The 27928-nt window shown below is 42.3% G+C and overlaps 1 protein-coding gene across 4 annotated transcripts in view; it reads left to right on the plus strand.

Moving 5' to 3' along the window:
- The first annotated feature begins 245 nt into the window (after positions 1 to 245).
- Positions 246 to 27928, plus strand: part of zbtb7c (zinc finger and BTB domain containing 7C) — a 275904-nt gene continuing 248221 nt past the window's right edge. For 2 of the 4 annotated variants that reach the window (XM_085975143.1, XM_085975139.1), the window contains exons 1-2: positions 246 to 325; positions 418 to 594. The gene's annotated coding sequence lies outside the window, so the exon portion shown is untranslated. Of the gene's footprint in view, positions 326 to 417; positions 595 to 3196; positions 3266 to 4455; positions 6134 to 27928 lie in introns of all 4 variants that reach the window. The other 2 variants (XM_085975157.1, XM_085975150.1) reach the window with 2 other exon arrangements.

A 27928-nucleotide genomic window follows, 5' to 3' on the forward strand; every position in this document is an offset into this window, starting at 1 on the left:
GGCCGCTGATTGGCCGGCGGCCGCACCCCAGCGCCGGCCGACCCCTGTCAATCATCGGCCGTTGCTAACGCGTCACGAGGCGCGCGCTGGGTGGGCGGGAGCGGGCACCAATTCATTTCTCACATTGAAAGAGCCGCCGCCTGCTCTTCTCCCATTGGCGGCTGCTCCCCGCCCCCAGCTGACTGTTGGAGAGGGGCGGGGCAAGGGGTGCACGCGGGACCTGTCAGCGATTGGCTCTCAGAGCTGTCGATCAAAAATGCCCCAGACGACTGCCCCTCCCCCCTCCCATCCTCTGTCTGTGGCTGCTGTGAAGTTAGGCTGTTACGTGAGTGGAAGGACAATATATATATATATTTCCTCTTTTTTTTTTGTAAGGTTTTCTCCCTCCCTTAGCAACCACATCTTTTCTAATTACAGGAGATGGGAGGGGAGAGGAGAGGAGACAGATATATCCATCCGGGCTCCTGATTCACTGACACACCATCAGCAGGGATTGTGGACTGATGGAGGGAAGAGAAATTAAAAGAGAGAGAAAAAAAAAGATCTGAAGGGGAAAATAAATAACAACAGTTAACACTGGAGAGGACACAACAGGTACTGTCTGTCTATCTGTGTGTGCGCTTCTTCTGTGGGAGAATTGTTGCTGTGTTGGTAAACTTCTGTTGTCAGGGATGGCAGGGTCATGGTTGGTGGGGCTTTATTTTTGGAGGATTAAAGGAACTGCGTTCAGGGAGGTTTTTTTTGGATAGATCAGGCATCTTCTTGAGATGGAGTAACTCCTTCCCCAGGATTTAGGGGGCTTGTCAGGAGGTCTGGTGTATCTGAGAGAAGGGAAGATGTCATTCAGTGGTCTGGGAGATAGGATTGAGGGAGTTTACCCAGCTCTTTGCTGTACATGGCATGGACATGGTTGATGGGTTATAAATTGTAGGGTAATTGACTGATTTAGGGGACAGGAGTGAGGGAGTTTGTGAGTGGTTAGTGTATGTTAGAAGGGGTGTACCATTCAGGGGTGATCTATGGAATGAGATTAAGGGAGCTCGTCGGTGGTTATATGTGGAGGAGTTTGGCGGGTGTGGGTGTGTCACAGGATCCTCCAGTAATGTAGAGGACAAGGTTGAGGGAACATTCTACATGAAAGGTTTGATTTAATAATCTACAGGATACATTTTTTTTTCTTTGCAAATTTTCTCTGAGTTTTGCTTCCTTCCCCTGATGTCATGAAGGCGTTGACTCCTTGCTGGATTGCAGTTCCACAGGCATCAGTAGTTCCGCTACCTCATGGAGGTTTTCATTGATCATGTGTGAGCATTGACAGTCTCCAGGATCATTTTTTTCTGTAACCTAAAGCCACTGTAGTCAATTGTAGTACTCTTATCAGTGCCCCATTTCATCAGTTGGTGAAATTGAGGTAGCTTGACCAGAGGCTTATGGTACATGGAAGGTGTACATGAATGTTACAAAGATGATGTTGGCAGTATGTTAGGGGTTTATTTCAATGACTTGGAGTCATATTAAGGGATTTTGTTAGATTCAACTGAAAGGTTTAGTAGTTAGGGAGTTTTGAGGAGTTCATTAAATGGCATAACTGATACAATTTCAGGATAAGCTCTCTCAATTCTATTATACATGGAAGGGGTTGTCGGGAGGGGAGAGGTCAGGGATTCGTTTAGTGGAGGAAAAACTGGTCAAGATTTACTGTAGAGAAGGTATGTCCTTGCTTTGATGTTCTGGCTATAGGATTCAGCAAATTAGTTGAGTTAACCATACATGGTAAGGGTTGGGAAACAGGCTTATGTCAAGGTTCATTCAGTGATCTAGGACAATGTTGTCCAATACATTAACCACTAACCACGTGGTTAATTGGGAATCCAGATGTGGCTAATTGCATATTTGATTAGTAAATAAAAAATGAATAATAAGCACCGTCGTCGGTCAATATTCATTCTCATGGTGTAGCCGTGTGTACTTTTTGTGCATTTGTTGGTAAAATGGTAAGACAAAAAGCAGAATGTGCGAGTGTTTTTTGATCGCTGTGTGCTTGGTTACTGCTTATTGGTTATTTGCTAAAATGGTATGTAATACGGGTGAAAACGCCGGATTTCAGCACCACGGAAACACCAACATCATAGTAGGGAAGGGGATCTATCATTATGGCCGGCCCGACCAATCAGAATAACCACTCCAGCAGAAGAAAGCAATCCCAACCAATAATGAGCAGCATCATGGCAAAGGGCACGCAACATCCAACTGCGTTCTGGATGGAGAGCAGGAGCGGGTCAGTTGTGTCTCATTGTGCGAGTCAACATTGGTGTACGATTGAATGATGGTAGATGTTTGTTAATTAAATGTGCACATTAAGTATATTTACCTGTGTTACTTGTAAGACATTTTCTAAATTAGTGCATGTGGCTAAACTGGTGACACCATAGCCATGCCTGTGATTAGTCAGCGATTTCTATTTAAGGGGTTCTTCAATTGTTAAGAATTTCGTGAATAATTAAGTAACCATATGCTAAACGGTTGGTTATTTTATTCGGAAGATTTTGTATTGGCATGGATGTTAAGAATTATACAAGATAAGGCATGGAGTGAGTGTTAATACTTAAATATAAGAGCAAGTTGGTGGTTATCGAGGTTGATGGATATAGAATAAACTAAGATAAGGTGTATTAGCAAGGGTCATACGGTGAATGGAGGTTATATGGGGTAGACCGAAGCGCAGGAACTGTGCATTAGGTTACTCTTGTATATGTGGGGTAGACTGAGATGCTGCAACTGTGCATCGGGTTACTTTTACAGTATATGGGATAAGCAAATTTATAAGGAATGTGTTTTTTGGGATGTAGAATGGAGAAAAAATATCAGTTGTGTGGTGTTGTGCATATATACTGTTTCTATGGAGTAGTTGGAATTGATTGAATGTGTTAATGTTCATTTAGCACAATCTGTGATTTAAGGTAGCAGAAAAGATATTGGGGGAAATTTTAACCTTAAAAAAAAAACGGATGGGTTGGGGGTCAGGTGGGAGGTTAAAGAGCTAAAAACCTGAATCCCAATCCTAACCCGCCCACTTCCAGTTTTAATGGGGGCACGGGGCGGGCAGCCAACCCGCTCCCAGGAGGCGGGTCATCCATTTAAATATTATAATGAGGCTGTAAGACTGATTTAACCTCCATTTCGAATTTAACTTTAGGTGGTCGGGTTTTGCAGGCCTCGTGAAACCCACCAGTTAAAGTAAGGCGAGGACTGATCAATCCAGGAGGTAAGTGCCTTTACACTTACTCCCTGGATCCAGCGCCCCTACCTAGCCCACCCTCCGTGATTGGACCCCCGCCACCCCGGCCTTCGATTTCCACCCACCCCCACAAGGCCTCTGGTCTCTTCCCCCCACCCCCCCCCCAAACCAAACGAGGCCTCTGATCCCTACCCCAGGCCTCCGATCTCCCCGAGTCCTCCCCTGCATGCTCCTCCGGCTCTCCATGTCATCTCCCCTCCCCTCCCGCCTCCTCCCCCCCATACCTTGCGCTCCTCTATGCCATGGCACCCCCTCTCCCCACCACACTCCTCCTGGCCCTCAGAGGATGCCCCGCCACCCCACTCCGCCCCGTGCTCCTCCGGCCACCGATCGGGCCCTAAACCTGTCCCCACCACCCCCCCCCCCCCCTTCGCCCCCGCTCCTCCAACCGCCGATCCTTACCGACCGCCCCCCTCTGTGCTGCCCCCAGCCCCTGACCGCTCCTGACAAATCCCCCCCCCCCTCCCCCCAATCTGGCTGGCTGTAGGTGGGAAACAAGTTTCCCATGCAATTCAGCAAGGCCTGTGGGGAAACCTGTTCTCCTGTCTTTCCTGACCACTTTGGAGCCTCCCTGCTCCCAACCCACCTCCCCATTAAAATTCAGGCCAATGTGTTGCCAAGAATGGCTGTGTGTGGAAGAGAAAGCCCCTTTGCAAAATTAAAAGACATACGAACTACATTTATAGTCACAAATTGGTCTAATATTAAACACATTGCCTTGGATATTGATGAAGCAGCCACATTGAACAATTCCAACAATTTAATAAAGTATTGTTGAGACTTGGATTCTGCCAGAAATTAAAAGTAGACATAGGCATGCATTTTGAAATTTAAAAAATGAAACAATAAATCTTGGCATATATTTTATTTGCATGGGAAGGAGCAGTCCTTTTTTATTTTGATTGGCAAAAATGCTCAGCTGGCTTCTGGTGAAAATAACTTGTGAGGCTGCATGGGGCACGATAAAGGGCATGGGAAAGGGGAGGGTTGCATGATAGAATGACATGATGTACTCTTAAAGGGAGAAGTGGCCGGAAAACTTGCCACATTCGAATATGTTTATCTCAGAACTCTCTCTCTCTTTTAGTGTTTTCCCATAGATATAATTTCACCTATCATTAACAAGTTTTTCCTTTCTACAAATCAAAATTATTTAGGTGGAATGATTGACCAGTATGATAAATTAAAGATACTGAGATACTGCTAGAATGCTGAGACAGTGAGTTGTAAACTTGGCTAACAACATTTTGGAATGCTGAACAGCAGAAGTTGGACCTGAGGCCTAGTGATTATGTTAAGTGTTGCTTTTCAGAAAATCTGACTAAATGGCAAAATACTTCTTGAATGCTATATACTTCCTAACAAAAATATTTTTCTAGTTAATTTTAACATTAATTGATGGCTATGTATGGTATATGGCAGGATATCTTAATAGGAATGGTGCAATGGCATAGTTCTCCCAGGATCATGAGAGACCCATAACTCATGAAGGATGCAAACGTGACTTATGAAAGAAATGTTTTTCCACAAATTAAATCTTGCACTGGTATCTGATTAAGTGTTTGCTGAGTATCAGGATTTGTGGTAGATTTCAAATGAGGTCAGAATTCTTTAAATGCTCCACATTGTTTCAGTCAGTGTTTCATGAGCAAGACATGTCGCTGGTAGCCAGTTGACTATCAAACCAAAAATATCAACTATCTTGCTGTTTGCTTTGAGATTATTTTCAGTTTCAGATACTTTCCTTTTATATTGGATCGTCTTTTGTCATGTTAAAGTTGCTGTTGGTTACCTCTAGCCAAACTAAATCCAAAAATCTATATAATAAATTGGTTTCGAGAAGCATGCGTTCCATTGAAAATTCCTGTGTAAATCAGCTATTACAGGAAATCTCATTATGAACGTGTCTGCAATTTCTAACCCCTGTAGGTGGCACAGTGATAAAACTTTCAATGTTATAGCTGTCACACATTGCCTGTCATATAACATCCACTTTTTAGTGAATGTCTGGCAAGGCACTCGTATCTATATTTACCTTGCAAATCACTCAAAATGCTTTCTAAGAAAAAATATCTACCATTTGTCTTCAATAACTGAAATTTCTAATGTACAAAATAAGGGTTTAAATGAAAATCATAATAATATTTATCCATTAAGTTGTTTTTTAATGCCTTCACTAAAAGTTTTACTTCAAGGTCTCAGGCAAACGGAGCCTCTTTGAGGAAAACAGATAGATCGGCAAGGAGAGAAGGGAAACAGGCTAAGGTTGAGGGGGTCTCGGGTGTCTTGCCACACCCATGGGGGGAAATGGATGAAGGGTTAAGGGTGAGATAAGTGACAGAGGAGCAAAGAGGAGGTGAGGATGCCAGGATTGAGCAGGACATTATGGCTGGAGGAAACCACGAAGACCCACAAAATGTTTTGATGTTACCACTGCTGGTTTCTTAGTTCTAAGTGGAATTTGTTAATCACAGAGACCAGATTGTTTCACTTTTTGGGATTTCAATCTTCCTCACCTTTCAGATAATGTTGTCAAAGTATCAAGTGCTACTATTCTGTACATTAGTCTCATTAGGTGACATGGGGGAAATTTGTGATACCCTGCATGAGAATTTAGTTCCAAGTCCTTTTGGCTTTTTAAAAAAATATACTTGACTTGGTTCCTTCTGAGGCTTAATAGTTCTGACAGAATTCAGCCGAGAGTTTCTGATCATGTTACTTTAATGCCATTTACTCTTATAGACAGCTCTTTCTGAAAACTAAGCCCCGTTGTGGCCAACGGCAGCATTGAACTAATTGTCCTGGAAGTAGGAGTCAAATCTCTTTCTCATAAAGGTACAGTAGTTTAAAAAAACCCTGATTGGAATGCTAGGCTTTTGTACTTAAACTGCTTGTTTTCAATCCTTTATCCAGCTGTTTGCTATCCAGTCAACTGCAGTAAAACTGGGAGTGTATTAACAGCTCTCTCAATGGATGATCATTTCCATTGCAATAAATATAGCATCTTCTGAGACTTTGTGATTTTAGTTGATGATATTTATGAAGAACAGGAATACTATTTCATTGTAGATAGTACACAGAGGAAACCTTACCCCACATTACCTGAAACAACTATGTTGTTGTAGACAAGTATTTTTCACCACCAGCTTACTGGGCTCTATGATTCCACAAGAGGCTCTTTTGAAACCCATGCCACAAATGCATCTTCAGTGTGCTCCCTCACTAATCTCATTAGGTGACATAGGGGAAATTTAGACTTTGGGTGATAGTGTAAAACAAGCAATATATGCTGGGCCACCCGTTAAACACCTCTTCCAATTTTCGTTTCCGTTTAACGGGTGGCCGCGCCGATATCGCACGTTGTACACTATAAACGATAATTTTTTGTATTTTCTAAAATGTAATGGAATTTGGGCGGAAATAAGTTAGCGTACATCATATTCTCCTGTTACCACATCACATTGACATCTGAGAAGTTTGGCACTGTATTTAGTAGTTGAAGCCTGCGTTAATGTGTGCTGGGAAGATTGTGTTTATATGATCACACCAAATTTGATTCAAACTAACCAATACTGAATTTGAAAACAAAGTGCAGAAAATGCTTATTTTGTTGTTTAGAATATTTATTTGAGCCACTGGGAACCAGCAATTACATCTGTCTAGTTTCTTTCATTGCTGCCTGCGGTGGACAGAAGCAGCTATTGCAACCATTTTCTTAATTGGATTTTATTTTATGCATTTCCAACATGTGTTGTGCAGCACAAGTAAATCTGTGGATAAAAGACACGTGTTGCATCATTAGGTAAAGGCAAGAGGCAATAAACTAAAGAAACCTGTATGCATGTTTACTTGTAGGAGGGGTAGAAGCAGATGTTTATAAGACATGGATTTTAACCCTACTTAAAGGACAATTAGCTCACAGAGAGGTTTACTTTTCAGGAAAAGCTGCCGAGAGGAATAACTGAAATATAGTAACCCCTCTCTTACAAGACTGTTTTGACAGCTATAAAGACTGTGATGCGTTGATGAGGAAGCTGTAAAAGCACATACTGTTTGTCAAGACTGTGTAGATGATGCCTACTGTATTTTAGAAAGTACTGTAATAATTTTTCCATAAAGTGTGTTGGCTTCCTGCTGTCTGTGGATTTTTTTAAATTGGCCTTCCAGCAGTAAGTGTCTGATTTCAATGCTGTAAACCATCTGATTCTGCTGGCATCGTGTTGATCTGATTTCTGGATTGCTGATATTCCACATTTTATTTCCTGATGCTTTGGGCTGTTTAAAAAAAAATCTGATTTGTTGAAGAATGTTGATTGGATTATGAAAGTTTTGTTGAATGTTGGAGCAGACTGATTAATGAGGGTTAGGGGAAACAGTAATGGCAATGCTGCACATTCAGGCAGCCAGCCTAGCAAACAATGCTGTGATTAACTGCTCTAAAGAGTGTGAAAGTAGCTACCTGAATGCTTGTTCTTTGTTCTCTGTCTCTCATCCTTTTTTCTCTTGCTTTGAGGAAGCACCTAACATTTGATTAGCACTGGCCCCCTAAGATTGCCATGTGGACATGATTGGGCATACAATCATGTCCTGCTGCTCCATTTTCCAATACATTGGTATACTATTGCCCCTTGTGACAATACAGGTACCACATTTAATATTTCCACTAGACCTATGTACAAAATAACAATACTGTGTTGAAGCAAAATTTAATATACAAATCCTTATTACAAAAGGCAACATCAGAGGTAACATTGGCAAGACTGAAGCCATCTTTCTTGGCTTCCACTAAAACTGTAGATCATGATTCCATTCCCCTTCCTGGTTAATTTGATCAGGCTGAATTTGATAGAGCACAACTTTGATGTCCTATTTGACTCTGAGGTGAGCTTGAAATCCATAGCTCTTCCTCCACTGCAGCTGGAACTCAGCCACACCTTCATCATCTTCAGGTTCTCCAATGTTCTCCTTGCAGGCCACCCAGGCCCTGCTCCACAGAAACTTCAACTCACCCAAAACTCTGCTGCTGACATCCTGTTGCACACTAAGTCCTGCTTCCCTATTACCCTTGTCCTTGCCAAACTTTATTTACTCCCTGTTCCCCCAATGAACTGAATTTAAAAATGTTGGCTTCAAATCCCTCAATTAATACTGTTACAGATTTTGGGGCTGCTCTAGATAGTTTCTTGGGTGCATTGCCACTGGTCTCTCCCATAAGTGGATCCTGCATCCATTATGATCAGGTGTCACCTTTACTGCCTGCACATTTATTCTTATGATAGCGTGACCCAAGCAGTCATAACCATGACACCCTTTGAACTGGATACTGTTCTCTCCATGTGTGGCCACATGTGCTTATTAAAGGTGGGCTGATTAACACTTCAGTGAAACAAGGTCAGATATTGCAATGAGCTAAACAGGAGCGTTTAAATGAACACTGATCCACCTGACTAGGACCATTGTTTTTACCAGTGTTCCACTGGCAATATGATTGCTTCAATAGCACAATTAATCTATTCCAGCAGCAACATATCTTCCCAGCATTGTGCTTCCACCCAGGTTGCTTTTTGTGCAGTCCTGGACTTAAGGATCTAAGTTATGAAGTGACTCAAAAATGGAACTAGCTTTTTGTTGAAGAGAAGATAAAGACGACACATAATCTGGGTCTTTAAATTGCTGAGAGGAGTGATTAAAATAGATAATTTTATACTCTCACAACATAATTTTATACTCACACAACATAATTTTAACAAGCCAGTTGCATGTTATGAATTTTTCTATTTTCTTGCCAGTCACCCTGGATCAGGCACATGACTGCTCCTAGGCTTCAGCTAATGCTTATGGTCATTGTAGGCAACTATTTAGAAGAGCAGTGAGAGGACAATACTTGCACCAGTTTTCCTTCTTCCTGTGGGAAGATGAGGTTGCTCCTAGGGCCCTCTTGTTATAGCATGTCTAAAGCTGGGAGCAGCATGAAATAGGGATTGAATCCCTACCCCATCACTTTGATCTCGACATGCCAAGCTGCTGTACCATTCCCTGAAGCAGTAATCTTTGCTGGAGACCAGGATATTTGGTCAGTTGCAGATCCTGTTTTCCCAGTGATTCTGTAACCTTAATTTTGAGCCCTGATTTTGTAGTGGGAACCTAGGAGGAGGGGGAGCTGTTAAATTTTGGAGAACAAATTGAACCTTCATTGAAAGGAAAACAAGTGGCAACTATCAGGATTTTCAATCGTGCTGCTGACTTGACACCCAGGGTAATTACAGCAATACTGGGTAACAAGTAGAAGTTTACAGGATCAAGACTCTAGGAGTTAGATAATTTGAGTAATCCACTATACAATAGACGCCCCAATTATCACACTGGTCTCAAGAGGGTTGGCATACTTTCATTTAAAAAACATTGAAGTCCAATTGCTGGCTTGCAAACTAGCAGAAAACCATCTGCAAATTATTTGTTGTAACAGAATGAAAGATCGCTGCTATCAATTAGCTTTACTTCGGATTATTTCAAAAGTGTCGTTTCCATTCGAAGTTTCGACTTTTGAAAACTCAGCAGAAATGTCTTTTGAAATTTTTTTTTAACCGTGTATATGTGTTTGTGTATATTATATGTATATGTACAAAATGGTAGGTTCAAATGGTGTAATTATGTCCCTGTCACTGCTCTTAATTTTACTCCGCCAATGTTGTTGTTTATAGTGAATAAATGTTGTTTCCGTAATTGTGCCGACTACCCACCCTCCCTTGGGTTGGCTTCAGTCCTTATTAAAGTGCAATACTCTGTAGCTGACTCAAAATTGCACGTCTTCTCAGTTGAACAAAAAAATCTTTCTCTGGCGGGAGCAGATAGCGAGATCTTAGCATGATTTACAGCTCTTTATTTGACATGGATTACGGCAGAAAGGCACTCATTCTATTTGATTTCTTGGGTCCTGACCCTCAATGGGCAGGGATGAAGAGTGGAAGTACTCCGTGGGGAAGAGATGAGCAAGAAAGAAAAAGACTTGCGTTGATGTAGTGCCTTCCATGACCTCCAGACGTTTCAAAGTGCTTTACAGCCAATGAACTACTTTTGAAGTGTAGTCACTGTTGTACTGTAGGAAGCGCAGCAGCCAATTTGCACACAGCAAGCTCCCACGGTGATAGTGATGTTGATTGAGGGATAAATATTGGCCAGGAAACATAGAAAAATAGGAGCAGGAGCAGGCCATTCGGCCCTTCGAGCCTGCTCCGCCATTCAACATGATCATGGCTGATCCTGTATCTCAATACCATATTCCCGCTCTCTCCCCATACCCCTTGATGCCTATTGTGTCTAGAAATCTATCTCCTTCTTAAATATATTCAGTGACTTGGCCTCCACAGCCTTCTGTGGTAGAGAATTCCACAGGTACACCACCCTCTGAGTGAAGAAATTTCTCCTCATCTCAGTCCTAAATGTCCTACCCCGTACCCTGAGACTGTGACCCCTCGTTCTAGACCCCCCAGCCAGGGGAAACATCCTCCCTGCATCCATTCTGTCTAACCCTGTCAGAATGTTATATGTTTCAATGGGATCCCCTCTCATTCTTCTAAACTCTAGTGAATACAGGCCTAGTCAACCCAATCTCTCCTCATACAACAATCCTGCCATCCCAGGAATCAGTCTGGTGAACCTTTGCTGCACTCCCTCTTTGGCAAGTACATCCTTTCTTAGATAAGGAGACCAAAACTGCACACTGTACTCCAGGTGTGGTCTCACCAAGGCCCTGTACAACTGTAGTAAGACATCCTTACTCCTGTACTCAAATCCTCTTGCAATGAAGGAATAACCATTTGCCTTCCTAACTGTTCGCTCCACCTGCATGTTTGCTTTCAGTGACTGGTGTACAAGGACACCCAGGTCCCTCTGTACATCAACATTTCCCAATCTGTCACCATTTAAATAATACTCTACCTTTCTGTTTTTCCTACTGAAGTGGATAACCACATTTATCCACGTTATACTGCATCTGCCATGTATTTGCCCACTCACTCAACTTGTCTAAATTGCCTTGAAGCCTCTTTGCATCCTCCTCACAGCTCACAATCCCACCTAGTTTTGTGTCATCAACAAACTTGGAAATATTACATTTGGTTCCCTCATCCAAATCATTGATATATATTGTGAATAGCTGGGGCCCAAGCACTGATCCCTGTGGTACCCCACTAGTCACCGCCTGCCACCCTGAAAAAGACCCATTTATTCCTACTCTCTGTTAACCAACTTTCAATCCATGCCAGTATATTACCCCCCAATCCCATGTGCTTTAATTTTGCACCCTAACCTCTTATGTGGGACTTTATCAAAGGCCTTCTGAAAATCCAAATACACCACCTTCACTGGTTCTCCCTTATCTATTCTACCAGTTACATCCTCAAAAAACTCCAGTAGGTTTGTCAAACATGATTTCACTTTCATAAATCCATGTTGACTTTGTCTAATCCCGTTGATATTTTCTAAGTGTCCTGTTATCACATCCTTTATAATAGACTCTAGCATTTTCCCTGCTACTGATGTTAGGCTAACCGGTCTGTAGTTCCCTGTTTTCTCTCTCCCTCATTTTTTAAAATAGTGGGGTTACATTTGTCACCCTCCAATCTGCAGGAACTGTTCCATAATCTATAGAATTTTGGAAGATGACAACCAATGCATCCACTATTTCCATGGCTACCTCTTTTAGTACTCTGGGATGCAGATTATCAGGCTCTGGGGATTTATCGGCTTTCAGTCCCATTAATTTCTCCAGCACTTTTTTTACTAATACTAATTTCCTTTAATTCCTCCTCACTAGACCCTTGGTTCCCTAGCATTTCTGGGAAGTCATTTGTGACCTCTTCTGTGAAGACAGAACCAAAGTATTTGTTTAATTGCTCTGCCATTTCCTTGTTCCCCATATAAATTCTCTCATTTCTGACTGTAAGGGACCTACATTTGTTTTCACTAATCTATTTCTTTTTACATACTTGTAGAAGCTTTTACAATCCGCTTTTATGTTCCTTGCAAGTTTACACTCATACTCTATTTTTTCCCCCCTTAATCTCTTGATCCTTTTTTGCTGAACTCTAAACTGCTCCCAATCCTCAGACTTGCTGCTTTTTCTGGCAACTTTATATGATTCCTCTTTGGATGTAATACTATCCTTAATTTCTTTTGTTAGCCACTTTTCCTTTTGTGCTTTTGCGCCAGAAAGGAATGTATAACTGTTGCAATTCATGCATTCGTTCCTTAAATGTTAGCCATTGCCTATCCACCGTCATGCCTTTTATTGAAGCTCCCCAATCTATCACAGGTCACAGGGGATAAGCCCCCTGCTCCTCTTCGAAATAGTGCCATGGGATCTTTTATGTCCACCTGAGAGAGCAGATGGGGCCGCTGTTTAACGTTTCATCCAAAAGACGACACCTCCGACAGTGCAGCACTCCTTCAGTGCTGCCCTGGAGCGCCAGCCTAGATTTTTGTGTTCAAATCTCTGGAGTGGGACTTGGACCCACAACCTTCTGACTTAGAGGTGAGGGTGCTACCAACTGAGCCATGGCTGACATGGCTAAGCACCCAAATTGGGATAGAGTGGGAAGGTGGAGTTGAAGTAGAAGATCAGCCATGATTTTATTGAATGGCGGAGCGGGCTCGAAGGGCCGAATGGCCTACTCCTGCTCCTCTTTCTGACGTCGGGGAACCCCGCCAGGGTCAGCGAGGCGAGCTGTGGGTCTGCTGCCGTGTAAGTGTGCAAATGACTGCTGCAGAGGTAGTGTGATGGGTGCAATGGTGCACAGGTAAGTATGACAGGTGAGAGAATGTAGTGAGAAATATTTTTATTCTGTTTATATGTATCTGCAGGTGACAAGATTTGACGTAAGCCTCATCTGATCGGGAGAATTGACAGATGGCTTCTGCAATCTCACATGCAGCTGCCATCTGCTTTCTCCTAAGGAGAGAGTCATTGGTGAGCCAGGGTGCAAGGGCTCACCATCGGACAGTGATTGTCAGTGTTTGACAGCACCTCAATGCTGTCAAACACTGACAATTCATCTGTCAAAAAATTATGGTGCCTGTCACTTTAACAAAACCGGCAGATGAAGCGTCATGCGCTGACAATCTGACACCGGCTTTCCCTTAATTGGCCGGCAAGCCCGCAGGGCGGGCTTAACAAGGGAAAACAGCATCAGGTCGTCAGACGCCGCTGGGGGCGGGACTAGAACCCGGAAACAGCAGTCCTGCCCCTAACGTGTCTCCTCAGGTAAGATCCTGGTCTTTGTGTGGGAGGGAAAGTAGTGAGTGAGGAGGACATAAATAACCTGCAAAGGGACTTAGACAGGCCAAGTAAGTGGGCAGAGATTTGGCAGATGGAATACAATACTGGAAAGTGTGAGGTTATGCACTTTGGCAAGAAAAATCATAGAGCAAGTTATTATCTTAATGGCAAGAAACTGGAAAGTACTGTAGTACAAAGGGATCTGGGGGTCCTGGTGCACGAAACTCAAAAAGTTAGTATGCAGGTGCAGCAAGTGATCAAGAAGGCCAATGGAATGTTGGCTTTTATTGCTAGGGGGATAGAATATAAAAACAGGGAGGTATTGCTGCAGTTGTACAAGGTATTGGTGTGACCGCACCTGGAATACTGCATACAGTTTTGGTGTCCATACTTAAGAAAAAACATACTTGCTCTCGAGTCAGTACAAAGAAGGTTCACTCGGTTAATCCCGGGGATGAGGGGATGGACATATGAGGAGAGGTTGAGTAGATTGGGACTCTACTCATTGGAGTTCAGAAGAATGAGAGGCGATCTTATTGAAACATATAAGATTGTGAAGGGGCTTGATCGGGTGGATGCGGTGAGGATGTTCCCAATGATGGGTGAAACTAGAACTAGGGGGCATAATCTTAGAATAAGGGGCTGCTCTTTCAAAACTGAGATGAGGAGAAACTTCTTCACTCAGAGGGTGGTAGGTTTGTGGAATTTGCTGCCCCAGAAAGCTGTGGAAGCTACATCATTAAATAAATTTAAAACAGAAATAGACAGTTTCCTAGAAGTAAAGGGAATTAAGGGTTACGGGGAGCGGGCAGGAAATTGGACATGAGTCTAGGTTCGGAATGGTCATGGCCCTGTGGGTAGTGTAGCCTGGTTCTGCTCCTACTTCTTGTGTTCTAATTCTGTTAGATTTCAGGAGATGGTTTTATTCCTGTTCCTGGCTGGGGTGGAGATCGCCTTTACAGAAGGTAAGTACTGTAGAAAATATAGGGACAGAGTGATCTCCTGAACGAGTTTCGATCGCCTAGATGGGTCGGAGAGGAATTTCCCAGATTTTTTTCTCCCAAATTGGCCATTGGGTTTTTAATCTGGTTTTTCGCCTCTCCCGGGAGATCACATGGGTTCGGGTGGGATGGAGAGTGATAGAAGATTTGAGGTTAGGATCAGATCAGCCATGATCTTATTGAATGGTGGAGCAGGCTCGAGGGGCCGATTGGCCTACTCCTGCTCCTATTTCTTATGTTCTTATGTGTTTTCCTCACAGCTTACTGTCCCACCTAGCTTTGTATCATCGGCAAACCTGGATACATTGCACTCGTTCCCTTCATCTAAGTCATTAATATAGATTGTAAATAGCTGAGGCCCCAGCAGTGATCTTTGTGGCACCCCACTAGTTACAGTCTGCCAACCAGAAAAAGACCCGTTTATCCCTTCTCTCTATTTTCTCTCCGTTAAACGATCCTCTATCTATGCTACTATATTACCCTCAACCCCATGAGCCCTTAGCTTGTGTAATAACCTTTATGTGGCACCTTATTGAATGCCTTTTGGAAATCCAAATATACTAAATCCACTGGTTCCCCTTTATCTACCCTGCTAGTTACATCCTCAAAAAACTCATAAATTTGTCAAACACGATTTACCTTTCATAAAACCATGTTGACTCTGCCTAATCATATTATGATTTTCTAAGTGCCCTGTTACCACTTTCTTAACAGTAGATTCCAGCATTTTCTTTACTACTGATTTCAGGCTAACTGGCCTGGATTTCCCTGTTTTCTCTCTCCTTTCTTGAATAGCGGGGTTACATTTGCTACCTTCCAATCCACTGGGACCGTTCTAGAATTTAGGGAATTTTGGAAGATCAAAACCAATGCATCCACTATTTCTGTAGCCACCTCTTTTAGAACCCTAGGATGGAGGCCATCAGGTCCAGGGAATTTGCTGGCTTTTAGTCCCATTAGTTTCTCTCGTACTTTTTCTCTACTTATATTAATTATGTTAAGTTCCTCACCCTAATTAGACCCTTGGTTCCCCACCATTTTTGGTATGCTTTTTGCATCTTCTACTGTGAAGACAGATACAAATTATTTGTTTAACGTTTCTGCCATTTCCTTATCCCCCATTATCCTCCTGTCTCAACCTCTAAGCGACCAATGTTTACTTTTGCTATTCTCTTCCTTTTTTACATACTTGTAGAAGCTCTTACAATCTGATTTTATATTTCTTGCTAGCTTTCTCTCATTCATTCTATTTTTTTCCCTTTTTTATCAATTTTTTGGTCATCCTTTGCTGGTTTCTGAAACTCTCCCAATCCTCACGCTTACTACTATTCTTTGCAACATTCTGCTTCTTCTTTCAATCTAATGCTATAAGAACATACGAAATAGGAGCAGGAGTAAGCCAATCGGCCCCCCGAGCCTGCTCCGCCACTCAACAAGACCATGGCTGATCTGATCCTAACCGCCAATCCTCTATCACAGAACCATCTCCTGAATCTAACAGAATTAGACACACGAAATAGGAGCAGGATCAGGCTACACGGCACCTGGGCCCGCTCCACTACCCACAGGGCCATGACCGATCCGAACCTAGACTCATGTCCAAATTCCTGCCCGCTCCCCATAACCCTTAATTCCCTTTACTTCTAGGAAACTGTCTATTTCTGTTTTAAATTTATGTAATGATGTAGCTTCTACAGCTTTTTGGGGCAGCATATTCCATGGACCTATCACCCTCTGAGTGAAGTAGTTCCTCCTCATCTCAGTTTTGAAAGAGCAGCCCCTTATTTTAAGACTATGCCCCCTAGTTCTAGTTTCACCCATCATCGGGAACATCCTCCCCGCATCCACCCGATCCAACCCCTTCACAATCTTATATGTTTCAATAAGATCGCCTCTCATTCTTCTGAACTCCAATGAGTAGAGTCCCACTCTACTCAACCTCTCCTCATATGTCCATCCCCTCATCCCCGGGACTAACCGAGTGAACCTTCTTTGTACTGACTCGAGAGCAAGTATGTCCTTTCTTAAGTATGGACACCAAAACTGTACGCAGTATTCCAGGTGCGGTCTCACCAATACCTTGTACAACTGAAGCAATACCTCCCTATTTTTATATTCTATCCCCCTAGCAATGAAAGCCAACATTCCATTGGCCTTCTTAATCACTTGCTGCACCTGCATACTAACCTTTTGAGTTTCGTGCACCAGGACCCCCAGATCCCTTTGTACTTCAGTACTTTCCAGTTTCTTGCCATTAAGATAATAACTTGCTCTACGATTTTTCCTGCCAAAGTGCATAACCTCTCACTTTCCAGTATTGTGTTCCATCTGCCAAATCTCTGCCCACTTACTTAGCCTGTCTATGTCCCCTTGCAGGTTTTTTATGTCCTCCTCACTCACTACTTTCCCTCCCATCTTAGTATCATCTGCAAACTTTGATATGTTACACCCGGTCCCCTCCTCCAAATCGTTAATATAGATTGCAAAGAGTTGGGGACCCAGCACTGACCCTGCAGAACACCACTAGTTACTGATTGCCAGTCTGAGAATGAACCATTTATCCCAACTCTCTGCCTTCTGTTAGATAGCCAATCCTCTATCCATGCCAGAATATTACCCCCAATCCCGTGATTTTTTTATCTTAAGCAATAATCTTTTGTGGCACCTTGTCAAATGCCTTTTGGAAGTCTAAATACACTACGTCCACTGGTTCCCCTTTATCCACCCTATATGTTACTTCCTCAAAGAACTCCAGCAAATTTGTCAAACATGACTTCCCCTTCATAAAACCATGCTGACTTTGTCCTGTTAAATTATGATTATCCAAATGTCCTGTTACTGTCTCCTTAATAATCAACTCCAAAACTTTACCTACCACAGATGTTAGGCTAACCGGTCTATAGTTTCCAGCCTTCTGTCTACTGCCCTTTTTAAATAAGAGTGTTACATTAGCAGTTTTCCAGTCTGCTGGGACCTTTGCCGAGTCCAGGGAGTTTTGGAAGATTATTACCAATGCATCCACAATCCCTACCGCCACTTTCCTCAAGACCCTAGGATGTAAGCCATTAGGTCCAGGTGATTTATCCGCCTTGAGTCCCATTATTTTACCGAGTAGCACTTCCTTAGTGATTTTGATCGTGTTTAGCTCCTCCCCCCCCTTTAGCCCCCTGTTTGTCCAGTGTTGGGATATTCTTAGTGTCTTCTACTGTAAAGACTGATATAAAATATTCATTCAGTGTTTTTGCCATCTCCATATTTCCCACCATTAATTTCCTGGTCTCATCCTCTAAGGGACCAACATTTACTTTAGCCACCCTTTTTTTTCTTTTTATATAACTATAAAAACTCTTGCTATCTTTTTATATTTTTTGCTAATTTACTTTCATAATCTATCTTCCCTTTCTTAATCAATCTTTTTGTTATTTTTTGCTGTCTTTTAAAGTTTTCCCAATCCTCTATCCTCCCACTAGATTTGGCTACCTTATATGCCCTTGTTTTTAGTCGAATACTATCCTTAATTTCTTTACTTAGCCACGGATGGCTGTCTTTTCTTTTACACCCTTTTCTTCTCAGTGGAATATATATTTTTTGGAAGTTGTAAAATAACTCCTTAAATGTACACCACTGATCATGTATTGTCTTACCCTTTAATCTATTTTCCCAATCCACTCTACTCAATTCTGCTCTCATACCTTCATAGTCTCCTTTATTCAAGCTCAGCACGCTTGTTTGAGATCCAACCTTCTCACCCTCTAATTGAACTTCTGTAGTTAACCACGGACAGATCTCTTTTCCCGTGGAGGTTTTGTTTCTCAATGGAATGTATTTTTGTTGAGAATTATGAAATATTTCTTTAAATGCTAGCCACTGCTTATCTACCTTTTAAATCTATTTTTCCAATCTACCTTAGCCAACTCACCCCTCATACCTATGTAGTCGGCTTTATTTAAGTTTAAGACTCTAGTTCCGCACTTAGAATTTCACATTAAGTTTGGGAGTGACTTGCCTATCATGTTATGATCACTCTGCCCCAGAGAATCCTTTACTATGAGATTGCTAATGAACCCTGTCTCCTTTCACAATACAAGATCTAAAATAGCCTGTTCCCTGATTGGTTCCATGATGTATTGTTCCAGGAAACTGTCCCGAATGCATTCCATGAACTTGTCCTCCAGGCTACCTTTGCCAATTTGATTTGTCCAGTCTATATGAAGATTAAAGTCCCCCACGATTATTACATTACCTTTGTTACAAGCTCCTACTATTTCTTGATTAATATTCTGTCCAACAGTATAACTACTGTTAGGGGGCCTATATATTGCTCCCACCAGTGTTTTCTGCCCCTTGTTGCTCCTTATCTCCACCCATACTGATTCTATTTCCTGATCTTCCGAGCCGAGATCTTTTCTCTCTACTGTCCTTATGTCATCCTTTATTATCAGGGCTATGCCCCTCCTTTTCCATTCTGCCTGTCTTTTCGAAACATCAAGGAACACAGAGACCAATTCTATTCTCTCAACTTCCATGCTGGCTTAGATAAGCTAACTCAACAGATACCAGGGATAAATTCTGGAACCTTGTTGTCTGTTTAGCTTAACTACTTTGCACAGTGCCTTTCCCCACAAGGCTATCAGGGAGGCTGGCCCTGAAATTAATTCTTCAACTGAGACCCTTTTTGAGGTTTCTTTACAATTGCTTCTATTGTGAGGGCATGTAGGTAACTTTATGATGATCATTGCCAAAACCCACAATCAGTTTCTAAGATGAATAATAATGGCTTGGGATGACGTCCTTTTTATTATCTTTTTGAAATACCAAGATAATACCTGTGTAGTAGCTAAATTACAATTGACAGTTTGACTAAACTGTAATTAGTCTCAAGTGGTTAATCAGGCAGGATGTGATACCATTTTTTTGTTTTAGATGTTGAATCCATTGGTGTACCTCTGGGGTAAGAACAGTGTCTGGTGCAGAAAACTGAGCTGAATGCTCTTTCACCCAGCTTGTTAAGGCACAATTGATGGATGATGAAGCAGAAGTGAGCACTTGAAAGAATGACAAAACTAAAAATGTTCTATAAAGTCTGTGCAATAGCAAGTTCCAGACTGCCAAAAATGGGTGGTGGTTTTGAAGTCTCTGGCCCTTGAACTGACCTGCCCTTCCTGCTGAGGGGCCGCAAGACTTATGGGAGAGGGAGAAAGAGTGGGACAAGGGGAAGGAAATCACTGGTGTTGATAGAACCACACAAGTTTATTTAAAAAAAAAAAAAAGTTGTATGGTGGAAAATCTGATTGTGTTTTGTACCAAGTCTGTTTGTTCTCCGGAAAGCTTGGTAATGTCAGGATATCACACACACAAATCCCAGAGCTTAAAAGTCTTACTTTAAATGCCTTACTTTTCAGTGTAAATGAGTCACAAGTTCTCTTTGTTAGTATGGTGAAATATTTGTTGTAACTTCGGCAATACGATATTCTGTGGCTGCTAAGTACTTCTTTTCAGGTGCAAGATACAGCATGCTGCAAGGCCATACAACTTTGTACCACAGACGAGAAAACTCACATTGGTAACTTTGAAGTATTCATAGAATGCTGCTGTGACATAAATGAAGCATTTAAGCTTGGTAAAGTTTGGTTAACTCGGTTACATGAAATAAGGAGTTTAAAAACCAGCTGCAGTTAAAATCCACATCCCACTCTGACTCAAAACAAATGTTGCGAGTGCAGTCTGGTCTGCCTTTCTGACTGAAAGGCTGGAGGGAGAAGCCAAGCCATGTTCAGTGTGTGTGATTTTTTTCAGTTTGTGTATGAGCCATTTAGTTATGAATTTAGCTGTTCAAATCCAAGTGGTCCCTGTTTTGGGGATATTTAATGAGCTGAAGTTTTTCAACAACTTAAGTCAAGTTGAGCTGAGTCTAATTGGTTGGAACATTCAGAGAAAAACTAGTGTAACTAGCTCCCGCAGTCGAGAAGGACTGCAAGAATAGAAAACTGTATATATAAAGGTATTCTGCAAAAGAATAGTTTTAGGTTGAAACATTTTATTGTCTTTCAGAAAATTGGTTAGTATATCTGTTGTAAATATATATGTATTATATTACTGTTGTATATTTGCTTTTTCATCTTCAATAAATTTGCTTGATCCTAAAATGAGAGTCTGATGTGATGCTCTGATGCTTTTCAGAAATGGTAGAAAATGACTGGAGGCACAGGATAAATCCAGTAGCTGAACTAATTAACAGAAGGGTTTTCTTTTCATTGTTCTGTGCGTGCTATTAGAAACTTACCTTGAACTTCAGGCTAGTGAAGACACTCTTGATACCATGGGAGTTGAGATGCACCTACAAAAGTAATCAAAAATACAGAAACCAACGTATCCAGACTGAGAGGGGCAGCAAAGATGTAAAAATGTAACTGTCACCATAAAATAAATTGTTGCTATTGTTGCTGCAGTTGTGTAGGTCTGTGGGTTGTCTTGATTGTTCAATCTATAGAAGTTTATAGTATAAAGAGGCCATAGTGTCTGTGCTGATTTATGCTTGAGCAGTCTAAAACTAATCCCACCACCCTACGTAGTCCTGTATTTTCCCCTGCTTCAAGTCTTTTGCATCTTTGAAGAGAAGAGCTGTTATAGTCTGTACCACAACCACTCCCTATGGCAAAGCATTTCATGCTCCGACAAACCGCTCTGTAAAGATATTTCTTCTAATCATTCTGTCCTTATTCACCTTGCCCAATTAAATATTCGTTTTCTTAGTTTGTTCCTATAGCTCTTGGGTAATATACAGTATGCCACTTGCCTTTCTGCACTGTCTTTATGTTCACAGTAGCCTGATGAAACTCTTGTCATATTAAACTTTATCTCCGAGATATCCCTATTTTTCTCCGTATTTTTCTATTCTCCCTCTTTTGCTGAGGGTACAGTCCTTTCGGAGCCGGACAACCTCCAGTACATCACCCAGGTATCCATTTCTCATGTGACTCTAGAAAGTGCCTGTCGGATGGCTACTAAACTATGGAGAGTTTCGCAGGTGAGCCCAATTGTGACCTTGCCTGATGTTCATCGATCAATACTCAAAATTTCCTCGATGTAAGTTACATTGCAGGTGTACCTTTTTTAACAGAAAAGCATTCTATCTGCCCCTGGCCTCTGGAGGAAGATACCTGGATGTTTCCTGGCTATGCTCACCTACATATCTATTTGTGCAAGCATTGGGTTAAAATAACTGAACCAGTAAACTTATGTGTAGCCTTTTAAATGCAGTGTTCAGCCTGCAGTATTCTGCACAACACTGCGGAACATAACAAGAATTAGGAGCAGGAGTAGGCCATACTACCCCTCAAGCCTGCTCCGCCATTCAATAAGATCATGGCTGATCTTCGATCTCAACTCCACTTTCCCGCACAATCTCCATATCCCTTGATTCCCTTAGAGCCCAAAGATCTATCGATCTCAGCCTTGAATATACTCAACGATTCAGCATCCACAGCCCTTTGTGGTAGAGAACTCCAAAGATTCACAACCCTCTGAGTGAAGAAATTCCTCTTCATCTCAGTCTTATCCTGAGATTATCCCCCCTAGTTCTAGACTCTCCACCCAGGGGAAGCAACCTGTCAGTAACCTGTCAATCCCCCTCAGAATCTTATGTTTCAATGAGATTACCTCTCATTCTTCTAAACTGCAGAGAGTATAGGCCCAATCTACTCAATCTCTCCTCCTAGGACAACCTTCTCATTCCAAGGATCAATCTAGTGAGCCTTTGTTGCACTGCCTCTAAGGCAAGTATGCTCTTCCTCAGATAAGGAGACCAAAACTGCGCACGGTAAAGGAACAAGAAAGTACGGCAGGAACACTGTTTGACTCTTTATTTTTGTCTCAAATTACTTCACTGCATGTCTTACCAATATTTTCCCAATATTTTTATTACACTTGGACAGAATGGTGAATATTAAATTGTGATCTGTGCCCAGAGAGCAGCAGGGCATGCCACGACTCCAGAGATGAAGAATGCGCAACTTTACTCCATTACAACTCCAAGTCCTCCTGGGGGCATTGAAGGCAGGAAGGATGAACAGACTGCGTCAAGTCAGCCAGAATTATCCCTCGTTGACTGCCAACATGCTCACCCCTAGGACTGCTCAACAGAAGTACAAGATGTTCCACATCCTCAGCAGGGCAGGCAACGTAACACTCTGCACACTTCTCCCTTGTCCACCCTAGGCACCAACACATTCTTCACTCTCTTCAAAACAACACTTCCACAAATAACCCTTCACAGTGTCAGCCTAGTTTTATGTGCTCAAGTCCCTGGAGTGGGACTTGAACCCACAACCTTCTGACTCAGAGGCGAGTGTGTTACCAACCGAGCCACAGCTGACACTAGTGTCCCTTTAAAGATCATTGCTTAGGCCGCTCAACGTCAGTACACATGGGCAGAGCCTCTTTCAAAATGGCAGTGGTGGAGTGTCGCTGTTAACAGAGCAGTAAGTCCACGACCCATTTTGAGGCCTTTACCAGCCTGCAATTCTATGTTTCTATAAGGGTCCTCATGACGTGTAAAATTGTACAGCATCTGAATCCTGTGGCCAGGTGCTGAATTTAGTTTTTTCAGTTTTGCTGTTGCTGGTAGTTAAGTAAGTGAGCACAGGGGTAACAGGTGAAGTCCACAGTAAAACGTAAGAGAATTTCAAGGAACTGCTAACAGATCTTTATCAGTGGTATTCATTTAAAACAAAATGATGTAGACTGAATGATAAACTTTGCGAGTGGATAATCTACACCATGTGTCATTACGTCTGGGAAGCACTACAATCAGATAGAGATACATGCTAACAATACAGTAAGAATGAAAACTCAGCCAGAGGAGGCCACAGAGAAAGGTTAGTTTCACTGCAGGGAGAATCACTGGGAATGTCTTGCAGAACCATGCAGAGGTTAATCTCTTAAAGCTCCCCTTCCCTCCCTGTTCAGAAAAGAGACAGCTTGCGTCATGCTATGTTATGCTTTTGGCCTTGGACCACCAACGTATCGAGGCAGCACAGGAGGCAAACTGGTTTTCAGCTGAGGGTGGGGAGCCAAATTGTGCACAATCACTACGTTTCCATGCAACCAATTGCAGTGGTTACGAAGGAGGATGTTAAAAGTGACAACACCCTCTTTGAAGCTTTGTTGTGTGAGAGACAGGCAGCCCACCCTAGAATTCCATTCTCTATATTTGGCTCAAGATAAAATTACAGGTTAAAAGCTTTAAAAAAAAAATGCAGGGGTCAGGCAGGAGGAGGAAAGGAAATGATGAATCTTCAGATGCTATGGCTTTGATTGCAGATACAACAAAGCAGAAAAGGAGAATGCTGTTCTGACAAATACTGGAAAACCACTATTTGGTAAAAGCTTTTTGTAGTTCAGAGGATATTTTCTCCCACTTTTTTTCCTCCCCTTGTCTCCCTGAGCCATTCTTCTGTGACCAAGATGGGAGGCAGTTGATGTGTCCCTCGGCTTCTGTTGATCTCAGATGAAAACCACCCAATATGACACAAATGGGAATGGCCCACTGATGATTTTTCCTTGCTCGCTCTTTTTGGTGAAGTGCCTGGCCTTTGCTCAACATTTTCCAAGAACCATACAAGTTTGATCAAGAATTCAGTGGCGTGGGGAGGAGCTAAAATTGGAAGGTAAGTCATTCTCAAATCAGCAAGTGCTGCTCGCTGATTGACCCGCTTCAGTGTGTAAAGGCCCTCTTGCTCCTCTTACTGTAGCTTGTTAATGCCAGAAACAGAGTTTAAGTGTCTAGATATCGAGGAAGGGCAAAAAGGTTTGAACCTAGCAGAAGAATCATTATAATGATGAAATTGTAATTAACTGAATTAAACTAAACTCGCCCCTCCTTATCTCTGTAACCTCCTCCAGCCCTACAACCCTTTGAGAACTTTGCGTTTCTACAACTCCCCCACTTCTTTCCCCCCACCATTGATGGCCGTGTCTTCAGCTGTCTAGGTCCTAAGCTCTGGAATTCACTCCCTAGCCCTCTCTGCTTCGCTCTCCTTTTAAGACCCTCCTTAAAACGTACCTCTTTGACCAAACTTTTGGTCACCTGTCCTAATGTCTCCTTCTTTGGCTCGGTGTCAATTTTTGTCTGATTATGCTCCTATGAAGCGTCTTGGGATGTTTTACTACGTTAAAGGTGCTATATAATGCAAGTTATTGTTGTTTATACACCCTTCTGGCAGATGCTGCATATCTCGGTGACAAGGTGGAGAGTGGTCGCTGGACTGTAGGTAGGAGCCTGAATGCTACCTTTCATGTTTGATGGGTGGGAGCACTGACCACATTCTGTAGTTAAACCTGCAGCTATAGATATTCAAATATATTGTATATAAATATCATGGGCTGGATTTTCATTGAGGAGTCGGGTAGGAGGCGGGACTACAACTTTTGGGGTTGTAGTCCTGCCTCCATCGAGTTCTAGCCAACCCAGGCAATTTTGACTTGATTGACCTTGTTGAGCCCACCCAGTGGGCTCGGCAGGCCAATTAAGGGCCACCCAGCAACAGGTGACGTCACAGATTCAAATTTCATCTGTCAAGACCTTTTGACAGTTGAAATATCAGCGTTTCACAGCTGTTTGAAGCTGTCAAACACTGACAGTCTGTGCTCCAGGTTAATTCCTTCCTCTCAGGATGAGATCTCCCCGGAACAGAAAGCAGAGGCTGCAGATTTTGACAGCTGGCGGCCATTCTGCTTTCTGTGCCGGTGAGATGAGGGACTTCTGAGACCTGAAGGAAGGAAGGCTGTAAAGGTAAATAAAGCTTAGTAGAACTTCTTTAAACACTTTACACAGACCAAACACACTTACCTCTGCACTCATGCACCCATCACTCACCTGAACACCGAACATCTCAACCCCTCCAAGCCCTTCAGCCCGATGGCCCACTTCGCTAACTTGTCATGGTTTGGAGCCATCGGGAATCCCACATTTCAACAATAAAAATAGGGATTAGGCTAAAAACTGCCTGTTAACTACCTGTTAACAGGCAGTTAATTGGCACTAATCCCCTTCCCGCCTCGGGGAGGCGGGTCCCAGTGCGGGGCGGGTACATGCCTCCTTTGAAACTGGCATGGAGGCGGGATGGGGTCGGGACACCCGATTTCAGGATTTTAAACCCCCACACGCCTCTAATCCCGACTCCACGGCCCAATGAAAATCCTGCCCCATGTGTCAGGTTTTGTACTTTTTGAATTGCAACCAATAGTAGGGTAAAAATGGGTGGGGTCACTCCCTATTTAAGATGGAGGAAAATCACCTGCTTATTGTGCAGTTCTGTAGTGCTTTCGCAGTTGTGATGATCTGAATTTAATCTTGCTGCATTATATGATAAGTCTGTGAGATGACTGCTTGTCATCTCCCCACCACATCTTTGTCAACCTGAATGTATGTGGGAAAAGGAGAAGCAATAGGTAAAAGCTGCATGTTTGCAGAGAAAACTTATAAAGATCAGCCCTGTTAATGATAACATTAGAGCTGTAGCCAAGATGTCAACCTTGGCTCTGGTAGCATTCGTGCCTTTGTAGGGTTTTCTCTTTTATTAGGCCCAAAATGTCAAGAATTAAGTGAGACGCTAGAATGGTTTTAAACACTCTAAATAATTTTATTGACATTCGGGCACAACAGTTTTCCAGATAACAAAGTCATACAACCTTATCCTGTGAGCACAACTCAAAATCAAGGGTGATCAGGTCCTTGTTCTGGGAGAGTTGAGGGGGGTTGGTTCTTCTTCAACGTCTTCTTTGAATACTGCTTGTGGTCTCCTTAAAATCACTGTAGCTCTGCATGACCTTCTCTTAGTCTGTTGCTGGGTAGACGAAGCTGGTTCTTTTTTACATTTCTCACGGTTCAGCATAGCAGCTGTCTTATCTCTTCTGTTATTTTTCCTTATCTTTCACTGCCAGCAGAATGAGTAAGTGTCCTTGAATAATAAAGCAGGTTCCAGTCAATCTACCATACCTTCTTTTTCTAAAGGCAGCTTGAGCAATAAACAAGTTCATAATTTGTTTCGATTTTGGTTAGGCTGACCATTATGGACCAGAAGCCTTTATTGAATCGATGTTTCGTTAAAAAGGACCCATTCCTTGGTAGGGTATCATCTACCTGTAATTTTGTTTCAATTGCATTGGTTGCACATGAGGTATTCTTTCTCTGCTTCTCATCCTTTAACTCATATGCTCTTTTACCAAGTATTCGCTCTATTTATTCAAGGTTTCAAGTCTATTCCTTTGTTCACCTCACAGTTGCTGGGCGAGCGTCAACCTGACAGTTTCTGCTCCAAAGGCCTTACTTAGTCCTCCTTAAGAGCAGGCACAAAAAACTCCATGTCAAAAAGCTCAAAATCCTTCACCTCTGAGTCAGAAGGTTGTGGGTTCAAGCCCCATACCAGAGGCTTGAGCACATAATCAAGGCTGGTATTTCAGTGGAGTGCTGCATAGACGGAGGTGCTGTCTTTCAGAATTGACATTAAACCCCGTGTGTTTCCTCAGGTGGACATAAAAGATCCTATGGCACTATTCGAAGAAGAGCAGGAAGTCATGAAGGAAGCTATATAAATGTAATTTCTTCCTTTCTTTAGACTTGTAGACTGACATATACGCTAGACTGGAGACTGCTGCTGCGCAAAGGTAGATCTTGGTGTCTGTTAAAATCAGAGCCAACCTAATATTAGCAATATCTTGTATAAACTACTGTATCTTCTGTGCTTAAATGAACCCCTTAACTGTTGCTAGTGGCTGGTGCTCTGTCCTGTGAGAGAGCATGATGCTGGGTCTCAGGCAATGTCATGGTGACTGTGTCTCTTTTTTTTAAGTCCAGGCTGAAGTTGAGCATTAGTCGGGTGGGGAACTTTCATGGTGGCTGTATCTCACTTTTTGGTAGAGTATATATTTGTCGTTTGGTTGCTTTTTGTAGATTGTGATTTGAGATTCAGAAAGGAGAAATGTAATTTTGGCAGAATGTAATCAATGTAGTTGCTGAGATAAACAATTAAAAAGCTGAAATAAAGGAATGTATCAGACATTTAACCAATCACAGCATAAATTAGATGTAAAAACATAACGGTTGAAAGATTGATGAAAAATCTTATCCTTTGCATAGCTTCTCTGGTTGATGAATTTTGCCAGTGAATGGGGAATGTGTACTCGGTGTGTTTTTATGCAAATCTGACTGCATTAGTCAGTTGCCGGTAAGGGTATTTGTAACTTTTTTTCCTGCCTAAATATGTGGTTCTCCACAAAGCCTGCTTGACCTGAAGTTCTGTCCATTTTTGGTAATATTTTATATGCAGTCAAGAGCATAGTTTCAGAATAAAG

The sequence above is a fragment of the Somniosus microcephalus genome, chromosome 2 (genome assembly GCF_052327205.1).
Source record: "Somniosus microcephalus isolate GS21.2 chromosome 2, FLI_Smic_1.0, whole genome shotgun sequence".
NCBI classification, from domain to species: domain Eukaryota; kingdom Metazoa; phylum Chordata; class Chondrichthyes; order Squaliformes; family Somniosidae; genus Somniosus; species Somniosus microcephalus.